Raw genomic sequence first — 15,226 nt, 5'->3', positions numbered from 1 at the left:
GGATTTAAACACGCTCACTCAGCGCTCGATCAGGCGAGATCAGGCGAGATTTATATGAGTGGCTCGCAGGACTGAAACACTCACCTGGGAGACCCAGGGTGGCTGAATTCCCAGAATGGTCATTGTTGGGCAAGTCACCTCCTTTCCTCCTGCCTCAATCTAGAATTGGCTGCAAATCACAAGATAGAGTTCAATGTCCATGTGTACTGCCTACTCCCAGCTACCTCTCTGTCTTCCTTATGTAAATTAAAATTCGCAAGGGGTGACCAATGACAATCTGCTCCTCCCACATAACCAGGAAGCCCTGTTGAACATGTCTGCCTCTGTTGTTGCAGGGACAGTGCCTTCTCCGCCCAAAAGGTGGCAGGAGAGCCTCACAACAAAGATAGGATCAACTGCTTAGTGAGAAACCAGCACGGCAGTTAGTGTGATGGAGTGCAAATTTAACGGAAGTTGTGCCTGAGGTGTCCCTTCCAGGAATACATGGAATTGTGATTGAGGGCCCAGCCTGATCGTTGGTGGATTTCTCGTCATATGTTACAGGTCCGTGCAAAGATTGTGGCGTGTGGGGAATGCACTGCAAAAAACAGGAAGATTTAAGGGTGTAAAAGAGACCTGTCAGAAGTGGGATTTGAACCCACGCCTCCATGAGAAGACCAGAAGTCTCAGTTGCACTGAAGATCAAGCTCTCTTGAGTCTGGCGCCTTAGACCACTCGGCCATCCTGACAGCCCTGGCTATGTACAGGTCTGACTCTTCTGTCTGCACTTGCCAATGTTTGCACTTACAGCGTTCACAGCAATGTCACAGGTGTAAAGGCCCCACAATACAACATGGCATGATAAAAAAAAAGCTAGGCACAAGAGCGACCACTGATGGATGCGGATTACTTTGTTTCGTCTTGCAAAAGTAAAGGAAGTTTCCCACGGCTCGCTGGGTTCATGGACCGCCTCTTCTTAAGCTTGCATTGAGATAATAAGGTTTTAGAGGGTGCACATAAAAGCAGCTCGTGCACAGTGTTTCTGCCCGGTCTCGAACCGGGGACCTTTCGCGTGTTAGGCGAACGTGATGACCACTACACTACAGAAACTAACTTGCTGTGTTTTACTGTTAGAGCAAGGTTCCTCTCAAGGATTCTCTCTACTTCTATTCTGCTTTATCAGCAGCCACTCAGAAAGCGAGGAGCAAGTGTGAAAACTGCAGAGATATCAGCCAACATGCTTGCAATTAGACGTATTAAAAATTTACTTATGCAGGCATCGACAGACAAATATCTGATGCCTAAATGCCAGCAAGTACAGCTTGGGAAAGCATCACCTGGGACACACACAGACTAAGCATGAAGGCAGAAAAAGCATGGATATCCGTTTTTCTTCTGAGGTTCAAAATAATTTGTGCAACAATGCGCCGAGTGTAATGAGAAATAGTCAGGCATTGTGAGTTTTGAGTAGGATTCGTATGTTTACCTCTAAAAAAGGGCTCGTCCGGGATTTGAACCCGGGACCTCTCGCACCCTAAGCGAGAATCATACCCCTAGACCAACGAGCCGAGGCACACAAGAGTCACCTTTCGCACCAGCTCCGGGGGTTATTGGCAGCGAGTCGGTGAATGCTTCACCCAAAGCAAGCAACTGCACATGCTGCTCTCTTCTGCAATATGGTTGCTGTCTTTTCCATGACCGTCATCGAACAAGAAATGAAAATGCCTCCATCCTTCAGACATTTTGTTTGCTCTAGGTGTATGCTCTCGGTGAGGACAATAAAACAATTTCTGCTCTCATGCCTTGCTTTCATCAAGTAGGCCCACCCTTCAGTACAAAAGGACGTGCAAACGAATGGCGCAAACTATCGTCACTTCTCTTTTTGAGCTGTCACTGATGCCCCTGGAGCACAGTACGTCACGCTGGCGAGGGATAGACAGCTTCCATTATCTCAGCTTTCCTATAAGTTGAGAGAGTAAATGCAAACAATAAGCTGCTGTTTCTGCCCGGTCTCGAACCAGGGACCTTTCGCGTGTAAAGCGAACATGATAACCACTACACCACAGAAACAGATACTCTGGCAGCAATCTTCTTGGCATGTAGTGGGCTGGAAAGCACAGACCAAGGGCCAATGTCCATGAAGCTCAACGTTGGACCCTCCTTACCCGATCTCTTTCTTTGGAAGAAAGGAACGAGGACCACTTTTATTCCAAAAGGCGATTTTAAAACCATACCTGAAATCACACTAGAAAAACACTTTGAATTTAATGTTCCTACACTGATGGTCCACCCCAGAAAAGCAGTTGCAAAGAAGTCCGGCACTGAAATTCTATACGCCAAAAGTGGGAAACAGCGTGCAGGGAAAGGAACTTTCTCACCACACACGGCGTCTTATAGCATTGAAAAGAAGAAATGGTCCTATATAATAAGCAGCCTAAAAATAATTCCACAGCTTGGGCTCATCCGGGATTTGAACCCGGGACCTCTCGCACCCGAAGCGAGAATCATACCCCTAGACCAACGAGCCTGATTCCCGAGTCGCCAATTTGAACAATTTCTGATGCGTCTTTCAGAAACAAAGCAGTGCTATTTGGCTGCTCTCTCTCTATGTGAGCCACACAAAGTCATGTTTCTCTCAAGATGTTGTTTTTTTCACTCTTGCAAGGAAGGGATCAGCCGATATCCTAGCTGCCAGTGAGCAGAAAAAAGGCACTGATGAGAACTGCAGGCACTTTCTGGCACTTGTACTTCTCTGCAAGTCCTGGACCCTTGCCCCATAAACTTCCACCCCAGAAGCAAGGGAGGGCCTGCCAATTCTTGCTCCTAAGAAAGAGGCGTTTGATTCTTGGATTTAAACACGCTCACTCAGCGCTCGATCAGGCGAGATCAGGCGAGATTTATATGAGTGGCTCGCAGGACTGAAACACTCACCTGGGAGACCCAGGGTGGCTGAATTCCCAGAATGGTCATTGTTGGGCAAGTCACCTCCTTTCCTCCTGCCTCAATCTAGAATTGGCTGCAAATCACAAGATAGAGTTCAATGTCCATGTGTACTGCCTACTCCCAGCTACCTCTCTGTCTTCCTTATGTAAATTAAAATTCGCAAGGGGTGACCAATGACAATCTGCTCCTCCCACATAACCAGGAAGCCCTGTTGAACATGTCTGCCTCTGTTGTTGCAGGGACAGTGCCTTCTCCGCCCAAAAGGTGGCAGGAGAGCCTCACAACAAAGATAGGATCAACTGCTTAGTGAGAAACCAGCACGGCAGTTAGTGTGATGGAGTGCAAATTTAACGGAAGTTGTGCCTGAGGTGTCCCTTCCAGGAATACATGGAATTGTGATTGAGGGCCCAGCCTGATCGTTGGTGGATTTCTCGTCATATGTTACAGGTCCGTGCAAAGATTGTGGCGTGTGGGGAATGCACTGCAAAAAACAGGAAGATTTAAGGGTGTAAAAGAGACCTGTCAGAAGTGGGATTTGAACCCACGCCTCCATGAGGAGACCAGAAGTCTCAGTTGCACTGAAGATCAAGCTCTCTTGAGTCTGGCGCCTTAGACCACTCGGCCATCCTGACAGCCCTGGCTATGTACAGGTCTGACTCTTCTGTCTGCACTTGCCAATGTTTGCACTTACAGCGTTCACAGCAATGTCACAGGTGTAAAGGCCCCACAATACAACATGGCATGATAAAAAAAAAGCTAGGCACAAGAGCGACCACTGATGGATGCGGATTACTTTGTTTCGTCTTGCAAAAGTAAAGGAAGTTTCCCACGGCTCGCTGGGTTCATGGACCGCCTCTTCTTAAGCTTGCATTGAGATAATAAGGTTTTAGAGGGTGCACATAAAAGCAGCTCATGCACAGTGTTTCTGCCCGGTCTCGAACCGGGGACCTTTCGCGTGTTAGGCGAACGTGATGACCACTACACTACAGAAACTAACTTGCTGTGTTTTACTGTTAGAGCAAGGTTCCTCTCAAGGATTCTCTCTACTTCTTTTCTGCTTTATCAGCAGCCACTCAGAAAGCGAGGAGCAAGTGTGAAAACTGCAGAGATATCAGCCAACATGCTTGCAATTAGACGTATTAAAAATTTACTTATGCAGGCATCGACAGACAAATATCTGATGCCTAAATGCCAGCAAGTACAGCTTGGGAAAGCATCATCTGGGACACACACAGACTAAGCATGAAGGCAGAAAAAGCATGGATATCCGTTTTTCTTCTGAGGTTCAAAATAATTTGTGCAACAATGCGCCGAGTGTAATGAGAAATAGTCAGGCATTGTGAGTTTTGAGTAGGATTCGTATGTTTACCTCTAAAAAAGGGCTCGTCCGGGATTTGAACCCGGGACCTCTCGCACCCTAAGCGAGAATCATACCCCTAGACCAACGAGCCGAGGCACACAAGAGTCACCTTTCGCACCAGCTCCGGGGGTTATTGGCAGCGAGTCGGTGAATGCTTCACCCAAAGCAAGCAACTGCACATGCTGCTCTCTTCTGCAATATGGTTGCTGTCTTTTCCATGGCCGTCATCGAACAAGAAATGAAAATGCCTCCATCCTTCAGACATTTTGTTTGCTCTAGGTGTATGCTCTCGGTGAGGACAATAAAACAATTTCTGCTCTCATGCCTTGCTTTCATCAAGTAGGCCCACCCTTCAGTACAAAAGGACGTGCAAACGAATGGCGCAAACTATCGTCACTTCTCTTTTTGAGCTGTCACTGATGCCCCTGGAGCACAGTACGTCACGCTGGTGAGGGATAGACAGCTTCCATTATCTCAGCTTTCCTATAAGTTGAGAGAGTAAATGCAAACAATAAGCTGCTGTTTCTGCCCGGTCTCGAACCAGGGACCTTTCGCGTGTAAAGCAAACGTGATAACCACTACACCACAGAAACAGATACTCTGGCAGCAATCTTCTTGGCATGTAGTGGGCTGGAAAGCACAGACCAAGGGCCAATGTCCATGAAGCTCAACGTTGGACCCTCCTTACCCGATCTCTTTCTTTGGAAGAAAGGAACGAGGACCACTTTTATTCCAAAAGGCGATTTTAAAACCATACCTGAAATCACACTAGAAAAACACTTTGAATTTAATGTTCCTACACTGATGGTCCACCCCAGAAAAGCAGTTGCAAAGAAGTCCGGCACTGAAATTCTATACGCCAAAAGTGGGAAACAGCGTGCAGGGAAAGGAACTTTCTCACCACACACGGCGTCTTATAGCATTGAAAAGAAGAAATGGTCCTATATAATAAGCAGCCTAAAAATAATTCCACAGCTTGGGCTCGTCCTGGATTTGAACCCGGGACCTCTCGCACCCGAAGCGAGAATCATACCCCTAGACCAACGAGCCTGATTCCCGAGTCGGCAATTTGAACAATTTCTGATGCGTCTTTCAGAAACAAAGCAGTGCTATTTGGCTGCTCTCTCTCTATGTGAGCCACACAAAGTCCTGTTTCTCTCAAGATGTTGTTTTTTTCACTCTTGCAAGGAAGGGATCAGCCGATATCCTAGCTGCCAGTGAGCAGAAAAAAGGCACTGATGAGAACTGCAGGCACTTTCTGGCACTTGTACTTCTCTGCAAGTCCTGGACCCTTGCCCCATAAACTTCCACCCCAGAAGCAAGGGAGGGCCTGCCAATTCTTGCTCATAAGAAAGAGGCGTTTGATTCTTGGATTCAAACACGCTCACTCAGCGCTCGATCAGGCGAGATCAGGCGAGATTTATATGAGTGGCTCACAGGACTGAAACACTCACCTGGGAGACCCAGGGTGGCTGAATTCCCAGAATGGTCATTGTTGGGCAAGTCACCTCCTTTCCTCCTGCCTCAATCTAGAATTGGCTGCAAATCACAAGATAGAGTTCAATGTCCGTGTGAACTGCCTACTCCCAGCTACCTCTCTGTCTTCCTTATGTAAATTAAAATTCGCAAGGGGTGACCAATGACAATCTGCTCCTCCCACATAACCAGGAAGCCCTGTTGAACATGTCTGCCTGTGTTGTTGCAGGGACAGTGCCTTCTCCGCCCAAAAGGTGGCAGGAGAGTCTCACAACAAAGATAGGATCAACTGCTTAATGAGAAACCAGCACGGCAGTTAGTGTGATGGAGTGCAAATTTAACGGAAGTTGTGCCTGAGGTGTCCCTTCCAGGAATACATGGAATTGTGATTGAGGGCCCAGCCTGATCGTTGGTGGATTTCTCGTCATATGTTACAGGTCCGTGCAAAGATTGTGGCGTGTGGGGAATGCACTGCAAAAAACAGGAAGAATTAAGGGTGTAAAAGAGACCTGTCAGAAGTGGGATTTGAACCCACGCCTCCATGAGGAGACCAGAAGTCTCAGTTGCACTGAAGATCAAGCTCTCTTGAGTCTGGCGCCTTAGACCACTCGGCCATCCTGACAGCCCTGGCTATGTACAGGTCTGACTCTTCTGTCTGCACTTGCCAATGTTTGCACTTACAGCGTTCACAGCAATGTCACAGGTGTAAAGGCCCCACAATACAACATGGCATGATAAAAAAAAAGCTAGGCACAAGAGCGACCACTGATGGATGCGGATTACTTTGTTTCGTCTTGCAAAAGTAAAGGAAGTTTCCCACGGCTCGCTGGGTTCATGGACCGCCTCTTCTTAAGCTTGCATTGAGATAATAAGGTTTTAGAGGGTGCACATAAAAGCAGCTCATGCACAGTGTTTCTGCCCGGTCTCGAACCGGGGACCTTTCGCGTGTTAGGCGAACGTGATGACCACTACACTACAGAAACTAACTTGCTGTGTTTTACTGTTAGAGCAAGGTTCCTCTCAAGGATTCTCTCTACTTCTATTCTGCTGTATCAGCAGCCACTCAGAAAGCGAGGAGCAAGTGTGAAAACTGCAGAGATATCAGCCAACATGCTTGCAATTAGACGTATTAAAAATTTACTTATGCAGGCATCGACAGACAAATATCTGATGCCTAAATGCCAGCAAGAACAGCTTGGGAAAGCATCACCTGGGACACACACAGACTAAGCATGAAGGCAGAAAAAGCATGGATATCCGTTTTTCTTCTGAGGTTCAAAATAATTTGTGCAACAATGCGCCGAGTGTAATGAGAAATAGTCAGGCATTGTGAGTTTTGAGTAGGATTCGTATGTTTACCTCTAAAAAAGGGCTCGTCCGGGATTTGAACCCGGGACCTCTCGCACCCTAAGCGAGAATCATACCCCTAGACCAACGAGCCGAGGCACACAAGAGTCACCTTTCGCACCAGCTCCGGGGGATATTGGCAGCGAGTCGGTGAATGCTTCACCCAAAGCAAGCAACTGCACATGCTGCTCTCTTCTGCAATATGGTTGCTGTCTTTTCCATGGCCGTCATCGAACAAGAAATGAAAATGCCTCCATCCTTCAGACATTTTGTTTGCTCTAGGTGTATGCTCTCGGTGAGGACAATAAAACAATTTCTGCTCTCATGCCTTGCTTTCATCAAGTAGGCCCACCCTTCAGTACAAAAGGACGTGCAAACGAATGGCGCAAACTATCGTCACTTCTCTTTTTGAGCTGTCACTGATGCCCCTGGAGCACAGTACGTCACGCTGGCGAGGGATAGACAGCTTCCATTATCTCAGCTTTCCTATAAGTTGAGAGAGTAAATGCAAACAATAAGCTGCTGTTTCTGCCCGGTCTCGAACCAGGGACCTTTCGCGTGTAAAGCAAACGTGATAACCACTACACCACAGAAACAGATACTCTGGCAGCAATCTTCTTGGCATGTAGTGGGCTGGAAAGCACAGACCAAGGGCCAATGTCCATGAAGCTCAACGTTGGACCCTCCTTACCCGATCTCTTTCTTTGGAAGAAAGGAACGAGGACCACTTTTATTCCAAAAGGCGATTTTAAAACCATACCTGAAATCACACTAGAAAAACACTTTGAATTTAATGTTCCTACACTGATGGTCCACCCCAGAAAAGCAGTTGCAAAGAAGTCCGGCACTGAAATTCTATACGCCAAAAGTGGGAAACAGCGTGCAGGGAAAGGAACTTTCTCACCACACACGGCGTCTTATAGCATTGAAAAGAAGAAATGGTCCTATATAATAAGCAGCCTAAAAATAATTCCACAGCTTGGGCTCGTCCGGGATTTGAACCCGGGACCTCTCGCACCCGAAGCGAGAATCATACCCCTAGACCAACGAGCCTGATTCCCGAGTCGGCAATTTGAACAATTTCTGATGCGTCTTTCAGAAACAAAGCAGTGCTATTTGGCTGCTCTCTCTCTATGTGAGCCACACAAAGTCCTGTTTCTCTCAAGATGTTGTTTTTTTCACTCTTGCAAGGAAGGGATCAGCCGATATCCTAGCTGCCAGTGAGCAGAAAAAAGGCACTGATGAGAACTGCAGGCACTTTCTGGCACTTGTACTTCTCTGCAAGTCCTGGACCCTTGCCCCATAAACTTCCACCCCAGAAGCAAGGGAGGGCCTGCCAATTCTTGCTCCTAAGAAAGAGGCGTTTGATTCTTGGATTCAAACACGCTCACTCAGCGCTCGATCAGGCTCGATCAGGCGAGATTTATATGAGTGGCTCACAGGACTGAAACACTCACCTGGGAGACCCAGGGTGGCTGAATTCCCAGAATGGTCATTGTTGGGCAAGTCACCTCCTTTCCTCCTGCCTCAATCTAGAATTGGCTGCAAATCACAAGATAGAGTTCAATGTCCGTGTGAACTGCCTACTCCCAGCTACCTCTCTGGCTTCCTTATGTAAATTAAAATTCGCAAGGGGTGACCAATGACAATCTGCTCCTCCCACATAACCAGGAAGCCCTGTTGAACATGTCTGCCTGTGTTGTTGCAGGGACAGTGCCTTCTCCGCCCAAAAGGTGGCAGGAGAGCCTCACAACAAAGATAGGATCAACTGCTTAATGAGAAACCAGCACGGCAGTTAGTGTGATGGAGTGCAAATTTAACGGAAGTTGTGCCTGAGGTGTCCCTTCCAGGAATACATGGAATTGTGATTGAGGGCCCAGCCTGATCGTTGGTGGATTTCTCGTCATATGTTACAGGTCCGTGCAAAGATTGTGGCGTGTGGGGAATGCACTGCAAAAAACAGGAAGATTTAAGGGTGTAAAAGAGACCTGTCAGAAGTGGGATTTGAACCCACGCCTCCATGAGGAGACCAGAAGTCTCAGTTGCACTGAAGATCAAGCTCTCTTGAGTCTGGCGCCTTAGACCACTCGGCCATCCTGACAGCCCTGGCTATGTACTGGTCTGACTCTTCTGTCTGCACTTGCCAATGTTTGCACTTACAGCGTTCACAGCAATGTCACAGGTGTAAAGGCCCCACAATACAACATGGCATGATAAAAAAAAAGCTAGGCACAAGAGCGACCACTGATGGATGCGGATTACTTTGTTTCGTCTTGCAAAAGTAAAGGAAGTTTCCCACGGCTCGCTGGGTTCATGGACCGCCTCTTCTTAAGCTTGCATTGAGATAATAAGGTTTTAGAGGGTGCACATAAAAGCAGCTCATGCACAGTGTTTCTGCCCGGTCTCGAACCGGGGACCTTTCGCGTGTTAGGCGAACGTGATGACCACTACACTACAGAAACTAACTTGCTGTGTTTTACTGTTAGAGCAAGGTTCCTCTCAAGGATTCTCTCTACTTCTATTCTGCTTTATCAGCAGCCACTCAGAAAGCGAGGAGCAAGTGTGAAAACTGCAGAGATATCAGCCAACATGCTTGCAATTAGACGTATTAAAAATTTACTTATGCAGGCATCGACAGACAAATATCTGATGCCTAAATGCCAGCAAGTACAGCTTGGGAAAGCATCACCTGGGACACACACAGACTAAGCATGAAGGCAGAAAAAGCATGGATATCCGTTTTTCTTCTGAGGTTCAAAATAATTTGTGCAACAATGCGCCGAGTGTAATGAGAAATAGTCAGGCATTGTGAGTTTTGAGTAGGATTCGTATGTTTACCTCTAAAAAAGGGCTCGTCCGGGATTTGAACCCGGGACCTCTCGCACCCTAAGCGAGAATCATACCCCTAGACCAACGAGCCGAGGCACACAAGAGTCACCTTTCGCACCAGCTCCGGGGGTTATTGGCAGCGAGTCGGTGAATGCTTCACCCAAAGCAAGCAACTGCACATGCTGCTCTCTTCTGCAATATGGTTGCTGTCTTTTCCATGACCGTCATCGAACAAGAAATGAAAATGCCTCCATCCTTCAGACATTTTGTTTGCTCTAGGTGTATGCTCTCGGTGAGGACAATAAAACAATTTCTGCTCTCATGCCTTGCTTTCATCAAGTAGGCCCACCCTTCAGTACAAAAGGACGTGCAAACGAATGGCGCAAACTATCGTCACTTCTCTTTTTGAGCTGTCACTGATGCCCCTGGAGCACAGTACGTCACGCTGGCGAGGGATAGACAGCTTCCATTATCTCAGCTTTCCTATAAGTTGAGAGAGTAAATGCAAACAATAAGCTGCTGTTTCTGCCCGGTCTCGAACCAGGGACCTTTCGCGTGTAAAGCGAACATGATAACCACTACACCACAGAAACAGATACTCTGGCAGCAATCTTCTTGGCATGTAGTGGGCTGGAAAGCACAGACCAAGGGCCAATGTCCATGAAGCTCAACGTTGGACCCTCCTTACCCGATCTCTTTCTTTGGAAGAAAGGAACGAGGACCACTTTTATTCCAAAAGGCGATTTTAAAACCATACCTGAAATCACACTAGAAAAACACTTTGAATTTAATGTTCCTACACTGATGGTCCACCCCAGAAAAGCAGTTGCAAAGAAGTCCGGCACTGAAATTCTATACGCCAAAAGTGGGAAACAGCGTGCAGGGAAAGGAACTTTCTCACCACACACGGCGTCTTATAGCATTGAAAAGAAGAAATGGTCCTATATAATAAGCAGCCTAAAAATAATTCCACAGCTTGGGCTCATCCGGGATTTGAACCCGGGACCTCTCGCACCCGAAGCGAGAATCATACCCCTAGACCAACGAGCCTGATTCCCGAGTCGCCAATTTGAACAATTTCTGATGCGTCTTTCAGAAACAAAGCAGTGCTATTTGGCTGCTCTCTCTCTATGTGAGCCACACAAAGTCATGTTTCTCTCAAGATGTTGTTTTTTTCACTCTTGCAAGGAAGGGATCAGCCGATATCCTAGCTGCCAGTGAGCAGAAAAAAGGCACTGATGAGAACTGCAGGCACTTTCTGGCACTTGTACTTCTCTGCAAGTCCTGGACCCTTGCCCCATAAACTTCCACCCCAGAAGCAAGGGAGGGCCTGCCAATTCTTGCTCCTAAGAAAGAGGCGTTTGATTCTTGGATTTAAACACGCTCACTCAGCGCTCGATCAGGCGAGATCAGGCGAGATTTATATGAGTGGCTCGCAGGACTGAAACACTCACCTGGGAGACCCAGGGTGGCTGAATTCCCAGAATGGTCATTGTTGGGCAAGTCACCTCCTTTCCTCCTGCCTCAATCTAGAATTGGCTGCAAATCACAAGATAGAGTTCAATGTCCATGTGTACTGCCTACTCCCAGCTACCTCTCTGTCTTCCTTATGTAAATTAAAATTCGCAAGGGGTGACCAATGACAATCTGCTCCTCCCACATAACCAGGAAGCCCTGTTGAACATGTCTGCCTCTGTTGTTGCAGGGACAGTGCCTTCTCCGCCCAAAAGGTGGCAGGAGAGCCTCACAACAAAGATAGGATCAACTGCTTAGTGAGAAACCAGCACGGCAGTTAGTGTGATGGAGTGCAAATTTAACGGAAGTTGTGCCTGAGGTGTCCCTTCCAGGAATACATGGAATTGTGATTGAGGGCCCAGCCTGATCGTTGGTGGATTTCTCGTCATATGTTACAGGTCCGTGCAAAGATTGTGGCGTGTGGGGAATGCACTGCAAAAAACAGGAAGATTTAAGGGTGTAAAAGAGACCTGTCAGAAGTGGGATTTGAACCCACGCCTCCATGAGGAGACCAGAAGTCTCAGTTGCACTGAAGATCAAGCTCTCTTGAGTCTGGCGCCTTAGACCACTCGGCCATCCTGACAGCCCTGGCTATGTACAGGTCTGACTCTTCTGTCTGCACTTGCCAATGTTTGCACTTACAGCGTTCACAGCAATGTCACAGGTGTAAAGGCCCCACAATACAACATGGCATGATAAAAAAAAAGCTAGGCACAAGAGCGACCACTGATGGATGCGGATTACTTTGTTTCGTCTTGCAAAAGTAAAGGAAGTTTCCCACGGCTCGCTGGGTTCATGGACCGCCTCTTCTTAAGCTTGCATTGAGATAATAAGGTTTTAGAGGGTGCACATAAAAGCAGCTCATGCACAGTGTTTCTGCCCGGTCTCGAACCGGGGACCTTTCGCGTGTTAGGCGAACGTGATGACCACTACACTACAGAAACTAACTTGCTGTGTTTTACTGTTAGAGCAAGGTTCCTCTCAAGGATTCTCTCTACTTCTATTCTGCTTTATCAGCAGCCACTCAGAAAGCGAGGAGCAAGTGTGAAAACTGCAGAGATATCAGCCAACATGCTTGCAATTAGACGTATTAAAAATTTACTTATGCAGGCATCGACAGACAAATATCTGATGCCTAAATGCCAGCAAGTACAGCTTGGGAAAGCATCATCTGGGACACACACAGACTAAGCATGAAGGCAGAAAAAGCATGGATATCCGTTTTTCTTCTGAGGTTCAAAATAATTTGTGCAACAATGCGCCGAGTGTAATGAGAAATAGTCAGGCATTGTGAGTTTTGAGTAGGATTCGTATGTTTACCTCTAAAAAAGGGCTCGTCCGGGATTTGAACCCGGGACCTCTCGCACCCTAAGCGAGAATCATACCCCTAGACCAACGAGCCGAGGCACACAAGAGTCACCTTTCGCACCAGCTCCGGGGGTTATTGGCAGCGAGTCGGTGAATGCTTCACCCAAAGCAAGCAACTGCACATGCTGCTCTCTTCTGCAATATGGTTGCTGTCTTTTCCATGGCCGTCATCGAACAAGAAATGAAAATGCCTCCATCCTTCAGACATTTTGTTTGCTCTAGGTGTATGCTCTCGGTGAGGACAATAAAACAATTTCTGCTCTCATGCCTTGCTTTCATCAAGTAGGCCCACCCTTCAGTACAAAAGGACGTGCAAACGAATGGCGCAAACTATCGTCACTTCTCTTTTTGAGCTGTCACTGATGCCCCTGGACCACAGTACGTCACGCTGGTGAGGGATAGACAGCTTCCATTATCTCAGCTTTCCTATAAGTTGAGAGAGTAAATGCAAACAATAAGCTGCTGTTTCTGCCCGGTCTCGAACCAGGGACCTTTCGCGTGTAAAGCAAACGTGATAACCACTACACCACAGAAACAGATACTCTGGCAGCAATCTTCTTGGCATGTAGTGGGCTGGAAAGCACAGACCAAGGGCCAATGTCCATGAAGCTCAACGTTGGACCCTCCTTACCCGATCTCTTTCTTTGGAAGAAAGGAACGAGGACCACTTTTATTCCAAAAGGCGATTTTAAAACCATACCTGAAATCACACTAGAAAAACACTTTGAATTTAATGTTCCTACACTGATGGTCCACCCCAGAAAAGCAGTTGCAAAGAAGTCCGGCACTGAAATTCTATACGCCAAAAGTGGGAAACAGCGTGCAGGGAAAGGAACTTTCTCACCACACACGGCGTCTTATAGCATTGAAAAGAAGAAATGGTCCTATATAATAAGCAGCCTAAAAATAATTCCACAGCTTGGGCTCGTCCTGGATTTGAACCCGGGACCTCTCGCACCCGAAGCGAGAATCATACCCCTAGACCAACGAGCCTGATTCCCGAGTCGGCAATTTGAACAATTTCTGATGCGTCTTTCAGAAACAAAGCAGTGCTATTTGGCTGCTCTCTCTCTATGTGAGCCACACAAAGTCCTGTTTCTCTCAAGATGTTGTTTTTTTCACTCTTGCAAGGAAGGGATCAGCCGATATCCTAGCTGCCAGTGAGCAGAAAAAAGGCACTGATGAGAACTGCAGGCACTTTCTGGCACTTGTACTTCTCTGCAAGTCCTGGACCCTTGCCCCATAAACTTCCACCCCAGAAGCAAGGGAGGGCCTGCCAATTCTTGCTCATAAGAAAGAGGCGTTTGATTCTTGGATTCAAACACGCTCACTCAGCGCTCGATCAGGCGAGATCAGGCGAGATTTATATGAGTGGCTCACAGGACTGAAACACTCACCTGGGAGACCCAGGGTGGCTGAATTCCCAGAATGGTCATTGTTGGGCAAGTCACCTCCTTTCCTCCTGCCTCAATCTAGAATTGGCTGCAAATCACAAGATAGAGTTCAATGTCCGTGTGAACTGCCTACTCCCAGCTACCTCTCTGTCTTCCTTATGTAAATTAAAATTCGCAAGGGGTGACCAATGACAATCTGCTCCTCCCACATAACCAGGAAGCCCTGTTGAACATGTCTGCCTGTGTTGTTGCAGGGACAGTGCCTTCTCCGCCCAAAAGGTGGCAGGAGAGTCTCACAACAAAGATAGGATCAACTGCTTAATGAGAAACCAGCACGGCAGTTAGTGTGATGGAGTGCAAATTTAACGGAAGTTGTGCCTGAGGTGTCCCTTCCAGGAATACATGGAATTGTGATTGAGGGCCCAGCCTGATCGTTGGTGGATTTCTCGTCATATGTTACAGGTCCGTGCAAAGATTGTGGCGTGTGGGGAATGCACTGCAAAAAACAGGAAGAATTAAGGGTGTAAAAGAGACCTGTCAGAAGTGGGATTTGAACCCACGCCTCCATGAGGAGACCAGAAGTCTCAGTTGCACTGAAGATCAAGCTCTCTTGAGTCTGGCGCCTTAGACCACTCGGCCATCCTGACAGCCCTGGCTATGTACAGGTCTGACTCTTCTGTCTGCACTTGCCAATGTTTGCACTTACAGCGTTCACAGCAATGTCACAGGTGTAAAGGCCCCACAATACAACATGGCATGATAAAAAAAAAGCTAGGCACAAGAGCGACCACTGATGGATGCGGATTACTTTGTTTCGTCTTGCAAAAGTAAAGGAAGTTTCCCACGGCTCGCTGGGTTCATGGACCGCCTCTTCTTAAGCTTGCATTGAGATAATAAGGTTTTAGAGGGTGCACATAAAAGCAGCTCATGCACAGTGTTTCTGCCCGGTCTCGAACCGGGGACCTTTCGCGTGTTAGGCGAACGTGATGACCACTACACTACAGAAACTAACTTG

At 47.4% G+C, this 15,226-nt stretch overlaps 24 non-coding genes across 24 annotated transcripts; all 24 read right to left on the bottom strand.

The window, feature by feature from the left end:
• Positions 1–1,016: 1,016 nt before the first annotated feature.
• On the bottom strand, positions 1,017–1,089 carry TRNAV-AAC (transfer RNA valine (anticodon AAC)). Its single transcript has one exon. It is a non-coding gene; the product is annotated as a tRNA-Val (tRNA).
• Positions 1,090–1,475: 386 nt separating this feature from the next.
• Positions 1,476–1,547, bottom strand: TRNAP-AGG (transfer RNA proline (anticodon AGG)). The gene has a single exon. It is a non-coding gene; the product is annotated as a tRNA-Pro (tRNA).
• Positions 1,548–1,976: 429 nt separating this feature from the next.
• Positions 1,977–2,049, bottom strand: TRNAV-UAC (transfer RNA valine (anticodon UAC)). The gene has a single exon. It is a non-coding gene; the product is annotated as a tRNA-Val (tRNA).
• A 385-nt stretch (positions 2,050–2,434) lies between these two features.
• Positions 2,435–2,506, bottom strand: TRNAP-CGG (transfer RNA proline (anticodon CGG)). Its single transcript has one exon. It is a non-coding gene; the product is annotated as a tRNA-Pro (tRNA).
• Positions 2,507–3,442: 936 nt separating this feature from the next.
• On the bottom strand, positions 3,443–3,554 carry TRNAL-CAA (transfer RNA leucine (anticodon CAA)). The gene is made up of 2 exons: positions 3,517–3,554; positions 3,443–3,488 (listed from the first exon to the last, which is right to left on the bottom strand). It is a non-coding gene; the product is annotated as a tRNA-Leu (tRNA).
• Positions 3,555–3,842: 288 nt separating this feature from the next.
• TRNAV-AAC (transfer RNA valine (anticodon AAC)) lies at positions 3,843–3,915 on the bottom strand. The gene has a single exon. It is a non-coding gene; the product is annotated as a tRNA-Val (tRNA).
• A 386-nt stretch (positions 3,916–4,301) lies between these two features.
• TRNAP-AGG (transfer RNA proline (anticodon AGG)) lies at positions 4,302–4,373 on the bottom strand. Its single transcript has one exon. It is a non-coding gene; the product is annotated as a tRNA-Pro (tRNA).
• A 429-nt stretch (positions 4,374–4,802) lies between these two features.
• Positions 4,803–4,875, bottom strand: TRNAV-UAC (transfer RNA valine (anticodon UAC)). Its single transcript has one exon. It is a non-coding gene; the product is annotated as a tRNA-Val (tRNA).
• A 1,393-nt stretch (positions 4,876–6,268) lies between these two features.
• On the bottom strand, positions 6,269–6,380 carry TRNAL-CAA (transfer RNA leucine (anticodon CAA)). Its single transcript has 2 exons — positions 6,343–6,380; positions 6,269–6,314 (listed from the first exon to the last, which is right to left on the bottom strand). It is a non-coding gene; the product is annotated as a tRNA-Leu (tRNA).
• Positions 6,381–6,668: 288 nt separating this feature from the next.
• On the bottom strand, positions 6,669–6,741 carry TRNAV-AAC (transfer RNA valine (anticodon AAC)). Its single transcript has one exon. It is a non-coding gene; the product is annotated as a tRNA-Val (tRNA).
• Positions 6,742–7,127: 386 nt separating this feature from the next.
• Positions 7,128–7,199, bottom strand: TRNAP-AGG (transfer RNA proline (anticodon AGG)). Its single transcript has one exon. It is a non-coding gene; the product is annotated as a tRNA-Pro (tRNA).
• Positions 7,200–7,628: 429 nt separating this feature from the next.
• On the bottom strand, positions 7,629–7,701 carry TRNAV-UAC (transfer RNA valine (anticodon UAC)). Its single transcript has one exon. It is a non-coding gene; the product is annotated as a tRNA-Val (tRNA).
• A 385-nt stretch (positions 7,702–8,086) lies between these two features.
• Positions 8,087–8,158, bottom strand: TRNAP-CGG (transfer RNA proline (anticodon CGG)). The gene has a single exon. It is a non-coding gene; the product is annotated as a tRNA-Pro (tRNA).
• A 936-nt stretch (positions 8,159–9,094) lies between these two features.
• On the bottom strand, positions 9,095–9,206 carry TRNAL-CAA (transfer RNA leucine (anticodon CAA)). The gene is made up of 2 exons: positions 9,169–9,206; positions 9,095–9,140 (listed from the first exon to the last, which is right to left on the bottom strand). It is a non-coding gene; the product is annotated as a tRNA-Leu (tRNA).
• Positions 9,207–9,494: 288 nt separating this feature from the next.
• On the bottom strand, positions 9,495–9,567 carry TRNAV-AAC (transfer RNA valine (anticodon AAC)). Its single transcript has one exon. It is a non-coding gene; the product is annotated as a tRNA-Val (tRNA).
• Positions 9,568–9,953: 386 nt separating this feature from the next.
• TRNAP-AGG (transfer RNA proline (anticodon AGG)) lies at positions 9,954–10,025 on the bottom strand. Its single transcript has one exon. It is a non-coding gene; the product is annotated as a tRNA-Pro (tRNA).
• A 429-nt stretch (positions 10,026–10,454) lies between these two features.
• TRNAV-UAC (transfer RNA valine (anticodon UAC)) lies at positions 10,455–10,527 on the bottom strand. Its single transcript has one exon. It is a non-coding gene; the product is annotated as a tRNA-Val (tRNA).
• Positions 10,528–10,912: 385 nt separating this feature from the next.
• Positions 10,913–10,984, bottom strand: TRNAP-CGG (transfer RNA proline (anticodon CGG)). The gene has a single exon. It is a non-coding gene; the product is annotated as a tRNA-Pro (tRNA).
• A 936-nt stretch (positions 10,985–11,920) lies between these two features.
• Positions 11,921–12,032, bottom strand: TRNAL-CAA (transfer RNA leucine (anticodon CAA)). The gene is made up of 2 exons: positions 11,995–12,032; positions 11,921–11,966 (listed from the first exon to the last, which is right to left on the bottom strand). It is a non-coding gene; the product is annotated as a tRNA-Leu (tRNA).
• A 288-nt stretch (positions 12,033–12,320) lies between these two features.
• Positions 12,321–12,393, bottom strand: TRNAV-AAC (transfer RNA valine (anticodon AAC)). Its single transcript has one exon. It is a non-coding gene; the product is annotated as a tRNA-Val (tRNA).
• Positions 12,394–12,779: 386 nt separating this feature from the next.
• TRNAP-AGG (transfer RNA proline (anticodon AGG)) lies at positions 12,780–12,851 on the bottom strand. Its single transcript has one exon. It is a non-coding gene; the product is annotated as a tRNA-Pro (tRNA).
• Positions 12,852–13,280: 429 nt separating this feature from the next.
• Positions 13,281–13,353, bottom strand: TRNAV-UAC (transfer RNA valine (anticodon UAC)). The gene has a single exon. It is a non-coding gene; the product is annotated as a tRNA-Val (tRNA).
• Positions 13,354–14,746: 1,393 nt separating this feature from the next.
• Positions 14,747–14,858, bottom strand: TRNAL-CAA (transfer RNA leucine (anticodon CAA)). Its single transcript has 2 exons — positions 14,821–14,858; positions 14,747–14,792 (listed from the first exon to the last, which is right to left on the bottom strand). It is a non-coding gene; the product is annotated as a tRNA-Leu (tRNA).
• Positions 14,859–15,146: 288 nt separating this feature from the next.
• On the bottom strand, positions 15,147–15,219 carry TRNAV-AAC (transfer RNA valine (anticodon AAC)). Its single transcript has one exon. It is a non-coding gene; the product is annotated as a tRNA-Val (tRNA).
• Between the last annotated feature and the right edge of the window lie 7 nt (positions 15,220–15,226).

This window comes from Triturus cristatus, chromosome 10 (genome assembly GCF_964204655.1).
Source record: "Triturus cristatus chromosome 10, aTriCri1.1, whole genome shotgun sequence".
Classification (NCBI taxonomy): domain Eukaryota; kingdom Metazoa; phylum Chordata; class Amphibia; order Caudata; family Salamandridae; genus Triturus; species Triturus cristatus.
Note: the sequence above shows the minus strand (reverse complement) of the source record. Positions and strands in the feature narration are given on the sequence as shown.